We start from the raw sequence: 17109 nt of genomic DNA, 5'->3' as shown, positions 1-17109 counted from the left end.
CTATCCGCACAAATTAAGGGGGCTCAGCTCGAAGCCTTGAAACCTGAAAATGTAGCGGGAGAATCCCTGCGAGGAATGGATAAGAACCTGGAAGCCAAGGGTGACAGAGCCTTATACCTCATGGACCGGATCTGGACACCGAAGCACGGTGGATTTAGAGACGTGGTCATGAAGGAAGCGCACAATACTCGATGTTCCGTCCACCCAGGTTCAGATAAGATGTATCTAGATCTCAAGAAATCATACTGGTGGCCTAACATGAAAATAGAGATTTCTACCTTCGTAAGTAAATGCCTTACCTGTGCGAAGGTCAAGGTCGAATACCAGAAACCACCAGGACTACTCCAACAACCGGAGATACCTGAGTGGAAGTGGGAGCGGATCACTATGGACTTCATAACCAAGCTACCCAAGACAACGAGTGGACTTGATACCATATGGGTCATCGTCGATAGATTGACCAAGTCCGCACACTTCCTACCCATCAAAGAAACCGACAAAATGGAGAAGCTCACGAGAACCTACATTAGAGAAATCGTACGACTGCATGGTGTTCCTATATCCATAATCTCCGACAGAGATAGTAGATTCACTTCGAGGTTCTGGCAGTCGCTACAAAACTCCTTAGGAACGAGGCTGGACATGAGTACAGCCTACCATCCACAGACCGACGGACAAAGTGAGAGGACTATCCAAACTTTGGAAGATATGCTGCGAGCCTGTATGATCGACTTTGGTAAGGCGTGGGATACCCACTTACCCCTTGTCGAGTTTTCCTACAACAACAGTTATCACACGAACAACAAGGCTGCTCCATTTGAAGCCCTCTACGGCCGGAAGTGCAGGTCCCCTCTGTGCTGGGCTGAGGTGGGTGACACTCAGTTAGCTAAAGGACGAGTTCCTGACAGCACTCTCACGGGTCCGGAGATCATTCGGGAAACGACAGAGAAGATCGTTCAGATTCGTGAGCGATTGAAAGCCTCTAGAGACCGACAGAAGAGCTACGCTGACAAACGAAGAAAACCTTTGGAGTTCCAGGTGGGAGACCGAGTCCTTCTGAAAGTCTCACCTTGGAAAGGCTTAATATGCTTCGGAAAGCGTGGAAAACTGAATCCAAGATACATAGGGCCTTTCGAGATTCTCGCTAGAATTGGCCCCGTAGCTTACAAACTCAATCTACCCCGCGAGCTTAGTAACGTACATCCTACCTTCCACGTCTCGAACTTGAAAAAGTGCCTATCCGACGAGACTCTTGTAATCCCAGTCGACGAGATCGAGATCGATGAGAACCTCAACTTCGTGGAAGAATCTGTAGAGATTATGGACCGAGAGGTCAAACGAACAAAACAAAGCCGTATCCCAATAGTGAAGGTTCGCTGGAATGCCAAGCGAGGACCTGAATTCACGTGGGAGCGCGAGGATCAAATGAAACCTAAATATCCTCATCTCTTTGCTTAGTTATGTTGTGATAACTTAGTTGCTTGAACTCTAATTTCGGGACGAAATTCCCTCTAACGGGGGGATGATGTGACAACCCGAAATTTTCATTTGTATAATTTCTACAGTCAAACACGTCAAATTTTAGTTAAAAACATTTCAGTACATTTTTAGCCGGTTTAAAGCCCGTCTGATTATTTTTAATAATTATTCTTGAACCGAACGGATAAAAGGAAGTATTCTCTCGGGTCTCGGAGTAGCAAACACACACGTAACACCTTAATAAGGACTTCACGGCCAAACTTGTGGAGTTTGGGCCGTAAACTCCCTTAGGGCCGTAAACTCATGCATAAAACATGAGTTTACTCTCCATTCTTCCATTCTCCAACTTCCAACCTCAAGTTTACTCCCCATTCTCTCTCAACTATCATCCCGATCTTCCGAAAACGTAAGTAATTCTCGACTTGATTTATTTTTATAACCTAACATCTAGTAATTATACATCATTTCATCCATTCATTCTTGCATTTCATCTAGATCTTCAAGTGTTCTTCAAAACACCAAGAACACCAAGAACACCAAGAACACACACTAGTGTTCTTGGACCTTAAACACCCAATCAAGCTTCTATCTTGTAAGTACACTTGATCTAGCTTCTTGTGTGCTTAATATGAACTTTTTTACACTTGAAAATCGTCAAGAACCACATGATCAATGGAGTTTACGGCCAAGGGATGTTCTTGGGCCGTAAACTCCTCTAAATGAGGATAAATGGACCTTTAGACCCGCCCTAAGCCTTGGATGTTAGCCTTGACCCTTCCTAGAAGTGTTTAAGACCTTAAACAACAATAAAAAAACTTTCCCATAAGAGTTTACGGCCGTAAACACATAAGGATATGGTCCTTAGGCTGTAAACTCTACAAAGTAGTGTTATTGTGCCCCTGACACCTTCTAATGCTTGGATATGAGGCTAGAAACTTGCATGCATGAACTAGGAACCACAAAACACGAAAGGGATGAAGTGGCCAAGAGTTTACGGCCGTAAACTCAAGGGTTTACGACCGTGAACTCCCAAGGAGTTGGCCAAGGACCGCAAACTCCAAAAAGTGTGCCATTTTGAGCCCTAACCACTTCCTAAGCCTTTAAATCAACCCTAGGACACGTCTTTGTGAAGCATGAGACCTTGAAACACTCAAATGCACCACTCCCATGAGTTTACGGCCGTAAACTCATGGGGGGGGGGGGGGGGATGGTCCTCCAATCATGAACTCATATAGGGTTTCCATTTGAGGAGTAAACTCCAATGTGAGGCCATACTCTCCTTAGATGCAACCCTTAGCACTCCTAGCACTTGAAACAAAGTGTTTTCATGCGTTAGAGTGTCTTTACTTACTTAATGGGTGATTAAATAACTAATTAGATACATTTATATATCACTACATGTTACATAGGATCCGTGTGTGTGTTCAAGTCCTCACTTGACACCTAGCATCCTACCCGGCACTTCCATCCACTTCACTCACTACAGGTGAGTTCATACCCCTTAATTAACTTTTTAAATGTTTTTAAATGCTTTTATGGGGGGGATACAAGTTGAATCAAACAAGTTATAGTATCAATCACATGTGATTTATAACTTGCAACCAAAAGGATTTTCTATATTTTCAATTGCTTTGCCAACAAAACTGCTTCAAATGTTTATCAAACTCATTTTCGTATTAAATTGTTATAAAACTATTTCCAAACTCTTTTAAACTTCTTTTATTCCCAAACCATATCTACACCAATATATATATATATATATATATATATATATATATATATATATATATATATATATATATATATATATATATATATATATATATATATATATATATATATATATATATATAAGTAAGACTTGAAGGACTTAGGACTAATAGCTCACCTTACTTCCTGTTCTTGTTTGATTGTGGGCTTAGGGTATTTTGTTATTTGTCCGACTGTCGTTGAATTCTTAGTTATATATCATCTATATTTGTGTTAGATATAAAAGTCTTCATTTCAGTTCAGTGCCTTTGTGTATCAAAGGCATGCAACCAACACTACTATTTAACTATAATAGGTATAGTTAAGGATTACTACTTATTACTACTATGGCCATGACATCTACCAGAGTCAGCACAGTTATGAGTCAATACATGCTAAAAACTATACAAAGAGAATACTAAATACTATACAAAGAGAATACTATATACTATACAAGAGAACACTCTATACATTATACCAGAAAGTACATTATACGATATACGAGAGAATACACTAAAATAGAATGTGACATACTACTTCTCGATACGACACTTCACTGTGCTATCACCGTGTAACCAGAGTCTCCTGGAGGGAGAGCGGGCATTATGTGTATAGATCTATACGGGACAGACACTCCCACATCCCGACTGCTAGCTACAGTCTGAGCCGACTAGGCCCAGGGGTGACAAAATGTCACATTTCTATATATGACTCGGAGGGTCATCAAGGATTCGATCGTCAATCAACATGGTTACATACGAGTTCACATTCTGACCTTTAATTAATACATTAAGAATTAAAGGCAAAACAGACTCCCCGAGGTGTATTATACATTTAATACTACCTGGAGTTTGCATTTTTCATTACATAAAGCTGGCAGTGACACTGCTGGGGTAAAACATTATTTTTCCCAATTTCTTTACATGAATGAAGCCTAAAACTATATTTTCGTACTGATAGTTTTACTGGGAAAACCTGTACATATTTCAAAGGACAAAACATGCAAATAACCAGGTCTTGGTAGAAGACTACTTTTACTGGAAAATATAGGATTTTCTAGGGAGCATACTATTTTCAAACTTTGATATCAACTATTATACTATATGGTTGTAAACATTTTTATACAAGCAAAGACACTAAATACTTATGAACTCACCAGCTTTATGCTGATAAACTCTTTCAAAATAACTTGTATTCTCAGGTCATTAGTAGACAGGTACAGATGCAGCTTTTGAGAAGATGGAGCACATACAAGACTCATCTTTATTTTTGATTTTACTTTTGGTGTCTAACAAACTGTACAGAACACGCTTGTATTACAATTATTATCTTAATGCAATGGATGTTGTTGCTTGTCTTTACTATTATGCATTGTTATGATACTGTACATGACGTCTTCCACCCCAGAACGTATTCCGCCGTTCTCAGTTTTGGGGTGTGACACAAACCCTAGTCCACAACCAGACAAGGAACATGAAATAAGGTGGAAACATCAGTCCTAAGTCTGTTGAATCTTAATTATATATCTTTATATATATAAACATGTATTTTGGAAAATAAAAGAATAAAACAATTTAAGTAGTTTGAAAACACTTTTTAAAATAGATTAAAATAAGTTGAAATAGCTTGAAATGTTTGTAAAACTGTTTCGAAATTATTTGAATGATAATACAAGATTTCCTTGTGTTTTTACTTGTATTCCCCCCCCCCCTAAAACATTGAAAAATAGTAAAAACGTAGGGGTATGAACTCACCTTATATGAGTGATTCAATAGAAAGTTTGATATAGGATGTTAATTCACATAGTATATAAGCATACAATTAGTGAATATAATCACAAGTATGTTAAGGAAATCGACTAATTTGTAAGTTTCACTTATAAATAAGAGTGTTAGAAACGATATAGTGTGGCTGCAAGGAGTTTTCGACCATCCCTTTGGGTTTTCGGCCCAATGTGGATCTTGGTGTTCTTGGTGAAACCAAGGAGATTCAAGGGTTTTCGGCCCAATGATCTTGATGAATGAAGAACACTTGATGATCTTGGCATGATCCTAAGGAGATTCAAAGGAATTTCGGATGATAGTTGAGAGAGAATGAGGGTTTTCGGTTGGTGTTCTTGAGAGTAAAAGGGGTGTTTTCGGCTGGATATGATAGAAGTGATGTGTTGTTTTCGGTTCCCCCATATGTATAGGACCGAAATCGTGATAGGACACACACATAGGTTCTCGAAACGAAGGGATAAGACCGAAGTTTGTGATCCATGGGAGTTTTCGGCCGTGAACAAAGGGTTTGCGGTCCGAAGGAGTTATAGGCTACGAACCATTTGCGGTCCGAAGTCTTAGGCCATGCGAGGGTTCTCGGCTTTAGCAATTCACTCCCATTTTAAGGAACACTTCTAATAAAAGGTTTTAAACACATATAGAATTTAAACCTAACTTAATAAGATAGATTAAAATAAGAAATTTGACATTAGTTTGACTTTTACATTAATGAAAGTAACGGGTTATCACATCATCCCCCCGTTAGAGAGAATTTCGTCCCGAAATTAGCTTTCCAAGCAAGACTTCAGGGTTTATGCTCATCTGGATGGTAGAATGTCCACTCGTAGTCCTGGGCAGCCTTGTCCTGAAGTTCATAGTAGGATTCATACCTGAAGTTCATGTGCGACTCTGCCCCAGGTCCACAACCAAACAAGGAACAGGAGATAGGGTGGAAATACACATTCTAAGTCCGTAGAATCTTAATTATATACTACTCGCGCGTATAAACTTAGTGGTGATAGGTTAACCGTATTCGTCCTTAACCTCTGTGCTTGAACTTGAGCTGTTGTACGAGTGGTAGTCTCGGAAGCTCTGCTGGGTATATACATCAGAAAGGTTTCGGAGGGCAAAGTACTACTCGCATGAGTACTTCGGGGTTTAGAATACGAGAGACAATTCTAAGGTCTGTGTCGGGTTGTCTTCATGAGTGACGAGGGTTTCGTTAGTCGGTCGGTTAAGGCGATGGCTTTTCGCAGCACATGAACTTGCTGAGGACCACGCCAATCCACATCGAATGACAACGCCAGACTCTTTATAGAAACAAGTGTTAAGTCGATTCGAAAGAAACGTTTGTTATAGAGATAGTGTATTCCGTGTGTAATCGATAGTGCATTCTGTGTATACTTTCTATTGCTTTCAGGTTTCTCCTTGTTATTACCACTGCAACATATCGTACCGCAACAAGCGAGTACTAGCAGCAAAAGTGTTCTGATAATTAGTGATGATACTTCATATTATGATCCTTATCAGGTCCCTCTATGATCGCTTGGTGTATACAAGTCATGTATAATTAAGATGAATAAGACGGTCGACTGAGTGACTCTGCCCTAAATCCACAACCAGACAAGGAACAGGATATGAGGCGGAATCACTCACTCTAAGCCTGCAAAATCTTAGTTATGCATAACCTTGATGTACACACTAAGCCATCATCGCTCACCTGCACGGATCCATAGTTCTCATATGAACGTTGTCATTTGTTCGGACGAGTGAGCAATTTAAATTTTTAATTTTTAATTGGAATACTAAGTTTTAAAATTTTATTATCAATTGGAAAACGTATCGTTGTTCACCGTTGGCTCAGGGACAGTCTTTCCTGCAGTAATCATCAGTATTCGCCCCTCCCCGCCAGATTTCTTCGTTAATGGGCAGTCCCTCTTGTAGTGCCTCATCTCACCACACCCATAAAAGGACTGGTTTACTTCAACTCCGGGGACCTGGGAGATTGGTTGTGCCGACGCCCTGCAGAAACGGGCAGTGTGCTCCTTCCTACGGAAATTTTTTCACTGTATCTCCCGACAAGCTCCAGTGTGGTGGTAGTTACACTTACTCCTTTGGGAGAGTTCCAGCATATCGGATGGCAGGCGCTGGGGTGGCAGGTGTTGTGGCAGCGTGCACAACAACTATATGTTGCTCCTGCGGGGTTTCCTGTGTTGTTTGTCCTTTCCTCTTGTTACCCGACTTTCATTTATAGTCTCGTCCCTTTGTTGGCTCTGGAACGGGGGCCACCATGCCATGGCAGACTCTATGGTCAATGATTCGCTGGGCCAGGTGTTTGGCGCTATCGAAGGTAATTGGTTTGGATACCAATACATTCCCCTGAATCTGGGGAGATAAACCCCAAATGTAGCTCTCTATCTTTTTACTCTCCGGGGTAACCATCCCGGGGCAAAGATCTGCCAGGTCGCTAAACCTGTCAGTGTAGGCTACTATACCTGAGTCTGCCATGGTAAGGCTCCACAGCTCATGCTCCAGCTTTTTTACTTCGCCTCTTGGGCAATATTCTTCCATCATCATCTCTTTCAGGTTCTCCCAGCTCATTGAGTTAGCCACTAATAAGGTCAGTGACTTAACATGTCCATTCCACCATGTTAGGGCTCTGTCGGAGAAGGTATAGGTAGCAAACTTCACTTTGCTCCCTTCTGGGCATGGACGGATTTCGAAAACTGATTATGTTTTCTCGAACCATTGCATTAGAGAAATGACTCCCCCATCTCCATTCAAGAATTTGGGTTTGCAGTTCATGAAGTCCTTATACGAACACTCCCGTGGGTGTCCGTGGGTAACTCCGGGGTTAGTTAGGTGGACACCGCTACCAGATCCACTGGTACCACTTGCGGGGATTTGAGTTATAGTGGATGTCGTTGCGGCTGTTACTGCTGCCTGGAAAACAACAGGATCGTGTTGTGGTGGTGGAGGCAGTGGTGGATTCTCTCTGTTGTTTTGTTGACTACGCGCCTTATAGGTCTACCACGAGGCATCTTTTGGCTATAATGAATTCAGGATGAAACGGTGATAAGTATATAGTAGTGGTTGTAATTCGGGTGTTGATTAAACTAAGTTATCCTAGTTCTGATCGTATCATGTTCCGACTTACATAGTGTTCTGAAAACAATTCATAATGGAAGTCTATATAAAATAAACTTATGAATTAGTAGTGACTACCCTCGAATGAATTTCTGTGAATTGAATAACTATTACAAGTTGTTACGAAAGATGAAATAAACCTAACACATAATGTGAGTAGTGTACTCACTAACTCATTATGTTATATTAGTTTAATAGTTATTAGTGTGACGCATAAAATGTTTGGTCTCTTCGACTGATCCCTTCTCGGAATCCTCCTCATGAATCTCTTCTTGTTCCTCCTTGACTTCTCTGTTGACTGCTATGATGGAATGGTTACATCTATCTAGGTTTGTCGTGCGAGAATGAGAGTGTCTAAAGAATCTATGAGATTTAGTGTAACATTATGGGGTGATCCTTATCGGGTCCTTCTATAATCATGCAGAGTATACAATTTGTATATAATTTAAGATTAAATAGACCTTCGAATAAGTGACCCTACGCTAAAACCACAACCAAAGAAGGAGCAGGAAGTAGAGCGTAGATCACCAATTTTAAGTCTATAAAATCTCAATTATATAAAACCCTGGGAGTATACACTCCAGAATTTTAGACCTACCAGTAAGGGTCTTTCAATTTTTCACATAAGTTATTTATAGTGCCTAAAATACTCCTATAGTATTTTAATGGTATGAACTTGGTAAGTTTTAAACTTGCTATTACCTTATAGTATCATAAAATACTCCTATAGTATATTAACTTTATGTTTTGTTCTAAGTATCCTTTGAATATAACGTTAGGTCAGTTTTAAGCCCGTTGCAACACCACATCACTCCCAAACACTTGTTGGTCGTATCTCAAATAAATATAGTTGATCAGGCTATATTTATCCCAGATATGTTTACATAACTGTCCAGGTTTGACCGTAGTGTCCAACATTTAAATACTTCTGTGTTATTTTTCTTGTGATACTTGTTCTAGTATGTATATATGTATGTATGTATGTATACTTATATTTTTTTAAAATATAATTCTTGGTCAGAGTGTTTTTATCACATTGTATTTATAGTTGAATATCTTTTATGGGTAGATATACTCAGTTCACTATAAACAATGCTCTGATACCAATCTGTCACACCCCCCAAACCAGAATGGCGGAAACGTTTGGGGGTGGAGGACATCATGCTCAGTATCACAACAAATGTAGAATAGTAAAACAAGCAACAACATCCATTGCATTAATAATAAATTGTTTACATTGTATTCAAATCACATATGATTGACTCCAAAAGTAAATAGCAAAACATAGACATGAAGCTACTATGCTCCATCTTCTGAATCCCTCTATGTGTACCTGTCTACTAGTTTCCTGAGAATACAAGTGATTTTAAAAGTGTGTCAACATTTAAGTTGGTATGTTCATAAGTATTTTGTTTTAGAAAGCATGTCCTTTGTTCCTTGAAAACCTTAGTATGTTCCTCCAGAAAGTCCAATATTTTCTAGTGTGATCTAATGTAAGAAAAATGTGACCTTTAAGTTCCTTCTAGAATCACCTAGTAGATACAAGTTATATACAATATATATAGAACAGACAGTTGATTGTGTGGTTCTTCCCTAAGCCCACAACCAAACAAGGAACAGGAAATGAGGCAGCATCCACACATTCCACTGTTTGTCGGATCTACATTGTATGTAACCCTAGTGTATACACTAGGTAATTTCAGAGTTAACAATGTTGGTCCTTTTTGAGTGACATCTACATTGTACTTAGAAAGTAATGTAAAACTATTGTATTTGTATGAAATCCATTGTATATGTATGTACTTAGTTAAACGTTCCATCCGAAAAGTATGTTTTTGTACTAGGAAATAGTATCTTGCACTTGTATGTTATGACCTGACCCATACCTGTTTCCCCCTATGATTACTTAGCGTATACGGACTATATATATATATATATATATATATATATATAACCAAGATCGAATAGATAGTAGACTGTGTGAATCTACTCTAAGCCCACAACCAAACAAGGAACAGGAAATGAAGCGGAAAGCACACGTTCTGTTGCCTATCAGTTCCTATTAATATACAACCCTTAAGTATAAACCAAGGAATCATAGAGTTAGCATTATACGCCCCTTTTAAACTGTATGTTCATGTTACTAGAAAATTTGTGTGGTATAGTTCTATTGTTTAGTAAACTAGTTGAAGTTATGAAATCCCGTAATCTAAACGCCTTAGTTGATACTATTGTGAGTTTTATATAACCATACTTAATTGGACTGGTAAAACACGAAGTTCTGTAGGCGTCGAAAAAGATATGACGTTTGTCACACGTAGACCGGCAGGTCCCACTGTAGCTAACAACAAGGTGCGGGATTGTGAGTCATGTATAGATCTATACACAAACTCACGCTCTCCCTCCAGGAGACTCTGGTTATAAATTATAAGACTTAGAAGCCTGTACCCGGATGGGTACAACCAAGTAGTACCTCACAACCCTGTATAACTAGACACGAAGAGAATACTAATGTTCTTTTGTCCTTGAAAATGTATGAAATAGATTGTACTAGTAGTCTACAATAATTATACTTTAAATAATCGTTTTATTATGATATTCATGACTTAGTAAAATAGTATTAGTGTTTCCTAAACTATACCTGTTATAGTTTACGTGTATGTTCTTTATGAAATGAGAATCTTAGAATTTTAACAGTTTATATAACACAATGAAATAATTTGATAATGATACCTTTTACTCGACATGTTTACAAAAACGGGTAAAGCTTTATTAAATAAGTTTCATGTTTCAATATATATATATATATATATATATATATATATATATATATAATTGAGATCAAACAGACAGTCGAACAAATGGTTCAAACCCTGATCCACAACCAGACAAGGAACATGAGATAAGGTGGAAACTTGAGTCCTAAGTCTGTTGAATCTTAATTATATATCTTTTTATATATAAACATGTATTTTGGAAAATAAAAGAATAAAACAGTTTTAGTAGTTTGAAAACACTTTTTAAAATAGATTAAAACCAGTTGAAATAGCTTGAAATGTTTGTAAAACTGTTTCGAAATTATTTGAATGATAACACAAGATTTCCTTGTGTTTTTACTTGTATTCCCCCCCCCCCCCCCCCAATACACAAAAAATAGTAAAACGTAGGGCTATGAACTCACCTTATATGAGTGATTCAATAGAAAGTTCGATATAGGTTGTTTTTTCCACTAGTTAGATCCCGAGGCAAAACGAGTCCTAAAATGCAATTCACATAGTATATAGGCATACAATTAGTGAATATAATCACAAGTATGCTAAGGAAATCGACTAATTTTTAAGATTCACTTACAAATAAGAGTGTTAGAAACGATATAGTGTCGCTGCAATGAGTTTTCGGCCAGCCCTTTGGGTTTTCGGCCCAATGTGGATCTTGGTGTTCTTGGTGAAACCAAGGAGATTCAAGGGTTTTCGGCCCAATGAGCTTCATGAATGAAGAACACTTGATGATCTTGGCAAGATCTTAAGGAGATTCAAAGGAATTTTGGATGATAGTTGAGAGAGACTGAGGGTTTTTAGTTGGTGTTCTTGATAGTAAAAGGGGTGTTTTCGGCTGGAAATGATAGAAGTGATGTGTTGTTTTCGGTACCCCCATATGTATAGGACCAAAATCGTGATGGGACACATGCATATGTTCTCGAACCAAAGGGATAAGCCCAAAGTTTGCGGTCCATGGGAGTTTTCGGCCGTGAACCGAGGGTTTGTGGTCCGAAGGAGTTATCGGCTGCGAACCGTTTGCGGTCCGAAGTCTTAGGCTATGTGAGGGTTCTTGGCTTTAGCAATTCACTTCCATTTTAAGCAACACTTCTAATAAAACCTTTTAAACACATATAGAATTTAAACCTAACTTAAAAAGATAGATTAAAATAAGAAGTTTGACATTAGTTTGACTTTTACATTAATGAAAATATCGGGTTGTCACATTAGTAACCCACTCCCACACATCTACCGCCACATTATTACATCCCCAGAGCTAGTTCGATCCCCAAAAAGGTCGAAAGAGGACTGCTTCATGGAAAAGCACGTGATCCAACAGGATTTCCGAAAGAAAGCGATACAGGTAGGTGTCGACCTATCAACGAAAACCAAAACAAGATTAAGCACTCGTGAAAGAATTCTCCAACATATTCGCCTGGAAACCCGTAGACATGATGGGGGTAGACCGCAGGATCGTCGAACATAGGGTGAATATTTTGCCGGGAAGCGTCCCAATCAAACAAAAAAAAGAGGGGACAAGAGGGTGACAGGAGTAATGCAATCAATGACGAAGTAGAAAAGCTGGTAGGCGCATGCATTCTTCGGGAATCAATTTTTCCTACTTGGATAACTAACCCTGTGATGGTAAAGAAACACGATGGGTCATGGCGAATGTGCACCGATTACTCCGACCTAAAGAATGCCTGCCCAAAAGATCATTACCCCCTCCCAGAGATAGACCAAAAGGTTGAATCCTTTGAAGGATTTCAACTTAACTATTTCCTTGATGCTTACAAAGGCTATCACCAAGTCCAAATGCACAGAGAAGACGAGGAAAAGACAACATTCCACACCGATCATGGCACATTCTGTTACCAAAAAATGCCATTTGGGCTCAAACACGCTGGTGCAACGTACCAGCACCTGATGGACAAAGTCTTTACCAACCAAATTGACAGGAACATCGAGGTTTACGTTGACGACATGGTTATAAAAAGCCTTCATTAAGAAATGTTACTTGGAGACATTGAGGAAACCTTCCGGAGCCTGGAACCGGATAACCGAATAACAGATGAAACTCAATCTAGGAGAGTGTATCTTTGGAGTAGAAGTGGGCCAATTCCTTGGTTATCGGATAACCAAATAAGGTATCGCACCAAACCAATCAAAAGTTCTCGACTCCAAGCCCCCCTCCCACCCCTAACCTAAAGGGGATTCAGGAGATCAACGGGAGATTAACAAAACTTGGCAGGTTCATCGCCAAGTCAGCCGAAAAAGCTCTCCCACTCTTCCACTCCCAATTCGATTGATGATGAAAAAAGAGAGTTCTTAGTTCAGTTCTCCACCTTAACGACATAGAAAAATGAAGGGTTGCGTCGAAAAAACAAATTCAAATGGACAACATAAGCCTATAGAGCCCTACAACGTCTGCAGGAGGCCCTACAAGAGCTCCCAACCATGACAAGCCCTACTAGGAGAGACCCTACATATGTACCTGGCAGCATCCAACAAAGCCATATCGTCGGTACTGACAGTGAAAAGGGACCATAAGCTACTATCAATTCACTTCGTGAGCAGAGCATTACAGGTGCTAGAGCTCAATTTCCTAATTCTAGAGAAATTAGTTCTCGTGCTTATCTATGCAGCTAGACTCCTCCGACACTACTTCCATGCCACAAGGTCGAGGTTATCACCAACTTCCCAGTGAAGAAAATCCTTCTAAGATCTGAAAAGTCGGGATGACTGGCGAAGTGGGCCATCAAGCTATGAGAGCATGATATAGATTACTGACCATGATCCAGAATCACATCTAAAGCTCTACCAGACTTCCAGGTAGAAATCCCCGATACACTCAAGGAGGTGCCAACGGTTGTATTGATAGATCCCTCAGACACCGAAGCGAACAGGGAGGTGTAGGAGCTACATACCAACGACGCTGCGAGCAAGGAAGGATCCGACACAGTTCTGATCCTAAAAAACCCCAGTGGTGACGAAATCACGTATGCCTTGAGATTTGACTTCCAGTTCTCCAACAACGAGGTCGAATACAAGCACTTCTTGTGGGCCTTCACCTAGGGCGAGAGGTCGGAGCAAAACACCTCTCAGCTTTTAGCGACTCTATGCTCGTCACTAACAAAGTCAATGACACTTATGAAGCCAAATACCAAAGGATGCAGAGGTACTTGGACGCAACGCGAAAGTTAATGCATTCGTTCAAAAGCTTCAGGATCAATCAGTCTTCCTGAGGGAAAAACGCAAGGGACGACGCCAGCAAATTAGCATTGACATCTTTCGATCACCTAACCAAGAAAGTGCTGGTAGAAGTTATCACGGAGAGCAGCATTGATTACAGAAAAATCTATTCCATAGCAATGCCCCCCGACTGGACCAAGCCTTATCTAGACTACCACATGCACGACGTCCTCACTTTGACACTTGGACCGGAGGGTTGTGATGAGATATAGCCATGAGAGGCTAATGAGATGTATGTGGTATTTTGGGTAACTCACTAAGCTTTGTGCTTACCGTGTTATGTGTTATGTGTTTCAGGTACTTCTCAGGATCACGGGAAGGCACCAACTTGATTGTACACACGAGATGGAGTTTATGTATTTTTTGAGGATCCTGGATTTTATCAAACAATTTATGAATTTGTGTTTTTGACAATTTGACAATTGTGGTTTTGGAAATGTGATATTGAGAATTATGTGGTTTTGAAAATGAAAATTTTGTTTGAAAATTTACAGTGTTACAAAATGCCTAACATGTTCCAAGGTCAAGGCAGAACATCAACAGCCCTTAGGATTGTTGCATCAGCCGGAGATTCCCGAGTGGAAGTGGGAGCAGATTGTAATGAACTTTGTTTCCAAATTACCAAAGACTACTGTTGGTTACGACACTATTTAGGTAGTTGTCAATAAATTAATCAAGTCTGCCCACTTTATACCAATAAAAGAGACGGATAAGATGAAGAAGCTAACCATGATGTACCTTAGAGAAATATTCAGATTGCATGGGGTACCCTTATCTATTATATCTGATAGATATAGTAGGTTCACCTCTCACTTCTGGCAGTGTTTGCAAAAGTCCCTTGGTACGCGCTTGGATATGTGTAAAGCCTATCATCCGCAAACCGATGGTCAAAGTTAAAGGATCATCCAAACGTTGGAAGACATGCTCAGAGCATGTGTGATAGATTTCAGAAGTGCATGGAATACTCACCTCCCTCTGGTTGAGTTCTCATACAACAATAATTATCACACGAGCATTAAAGTGGCACCGTTCGAAGCACTATACAACCGAAAATATCGATCTACCATTTGTTGGATAAAAGTTGGCGATACCCAACTGGCCAATAAATTCACAGGGGATACCATACCAACCGGCCCAAAGATTATCCACAATACGACTGAAAAGATAGCGCAAATAAGACATCGTATGAAGGCAGCATGCGACCGTCAGAAGAGCTACGCTGACGAAAGGCGTAAACCCCTAGAGTTCGAAGTTGGAGATAGGGTGATGCTCAAGGTATCTCCTTGGAAAGTAGTTATAAGGTTTGGAGAGCGGGGTAAACTAAATTTGAGGTACATAGGACCATTCGAAATCCTTAACAGGATAGGTCCAGTTGCCTATCGACTTAGGTTACCTCAAGAGATTAAAAAAGTGCATGACGTCTTCCATGTGTCTAATCTTAATAAGTTCCTTTACAAGGAAACCTTTGTTATTCCGCTTGATGAAATTCAGATTAACCCTGAACTATACTTCATCGAAGAGCCAGTCAAAATAATTGAGAGAGAGGTCAAACAACTCAAACAGAGTCGGATTCCCATTGTCAAGGTACGATGAAACTTTAAGAGAGGACCAGAATACACATGGGACCAAGAGGACCAAATTAAGGTCAAATTCACTCACTTGTGAAAAGGAAGCTCGACGACAAGATAAAACTCAAGGACGAAATTTCCTAAACAGGGGGAGACAGTGACAACCGATAGATTTCTGTCACTGATCACTAATAGGAAAGAGTAGGAACATAAATTTAATAGCTTAGTATTGTAATATATGATTTTTGAGATAATAAGAATTAAATGTCCCATTACATTTGTTTGTTAAAATATCTATTAGGTTGAACAATTAGTGTCTGAAGAGTTGTATCATTTTCTAAGTTGGTTAATATACTTTGATAGTACTCATTAACGTGATCACAAGGATATAAGCTTCGTAAAAATCTGACTCGAAAGGAAAGAGTTATGAATTTTATAGAAATAGAAATCAATCACATAATTAAAATTAATTACGTCAAAACGGTACTTAGAGATTGGTTGAGTTTTAACTAAAAGTGCAAAAAGGAGTTTCATCGTACTCCTTAAGATATAAACTTTAGGACAAAGTTTGCTGAAAATAGGATCCGTTTGGGAGAGATATGATTTTTGTAAAATCATTTATTTTTACACCCGTTAGGCACAAAAATGAGAGTCAAAACTAGCAAAAACAACCTAAAGGAGAAGTGTAGTACCCATTAAGATCATCACATAGATATAGAGAGGGCGTAGATCGGAACTCGCACGAAGAAGTTATGATTTTTACAAAATCTTTCCATGCGTGCAAGGTGCGCGTCTCCGTACGCCGTGTACCTGAAACGCGGATTCAAGTAGATTGTGAGAGACATGGTCGAGTGGAGGAGTCACACGTGTCAATTTCCTATGGCACCACAATGATTACGTGAGACGCACACATATATTTGGCCAACGTGTACCTCCAAAAATCGACTATAAATAGAGGACAATGTCATTCCATTCGTCCCTTGGTTAGTAGATGGGGCGTACTCAATGAGTACGCTTAGCATACTAGCTATCCTGATGATCGCGGGTTCAACCCACATACGAAGGGCATATGTGGAGTACGCATGGCGTACGCAAGGTTGCGACAAAACCTAATTGTTAGGTTTTGTGCCCTATTTAAACGACATAAAATCATCTTTTGGAAACTTGTGATTATCCTCCATCTTCCCTTACCCTGAAAACGAAACCCTAGAGTGATTTGGTGAGTTTTGAGCTTAAAATAGTGTTTGTTGGTGGTTTGTGAAGGAGAAGATGAAGAGGAACACTTGGAGGAGTAGCTTAGGCTTGTAGATCCAGGATCACATTCACATTTGCATGCTTTTTGAGGTAAAAAGCTCACACCTTGATGATTATTTATGTTAGATGTACTTTGTGGCGTCT

The sequence above is a fragment of the Lactuca virosa genome, chromosome 5, assembly GCF_052849685.1.
Source record: "Lactuca virosa cultivar CGN04683 chromosome 5, Lactuca_virosa_CGN04683_v6, whole genome shotgun sequence".
Classification (NCBI taxonomy): Eukaryota; Viridiplantae; Streptophyta; class Magnoliopsida; order Asterales; family Asteraceae; genus Lactuca; species Lactuca virosa.
This window is presented reverse-complemented; position numbering follows the sequence as displayed.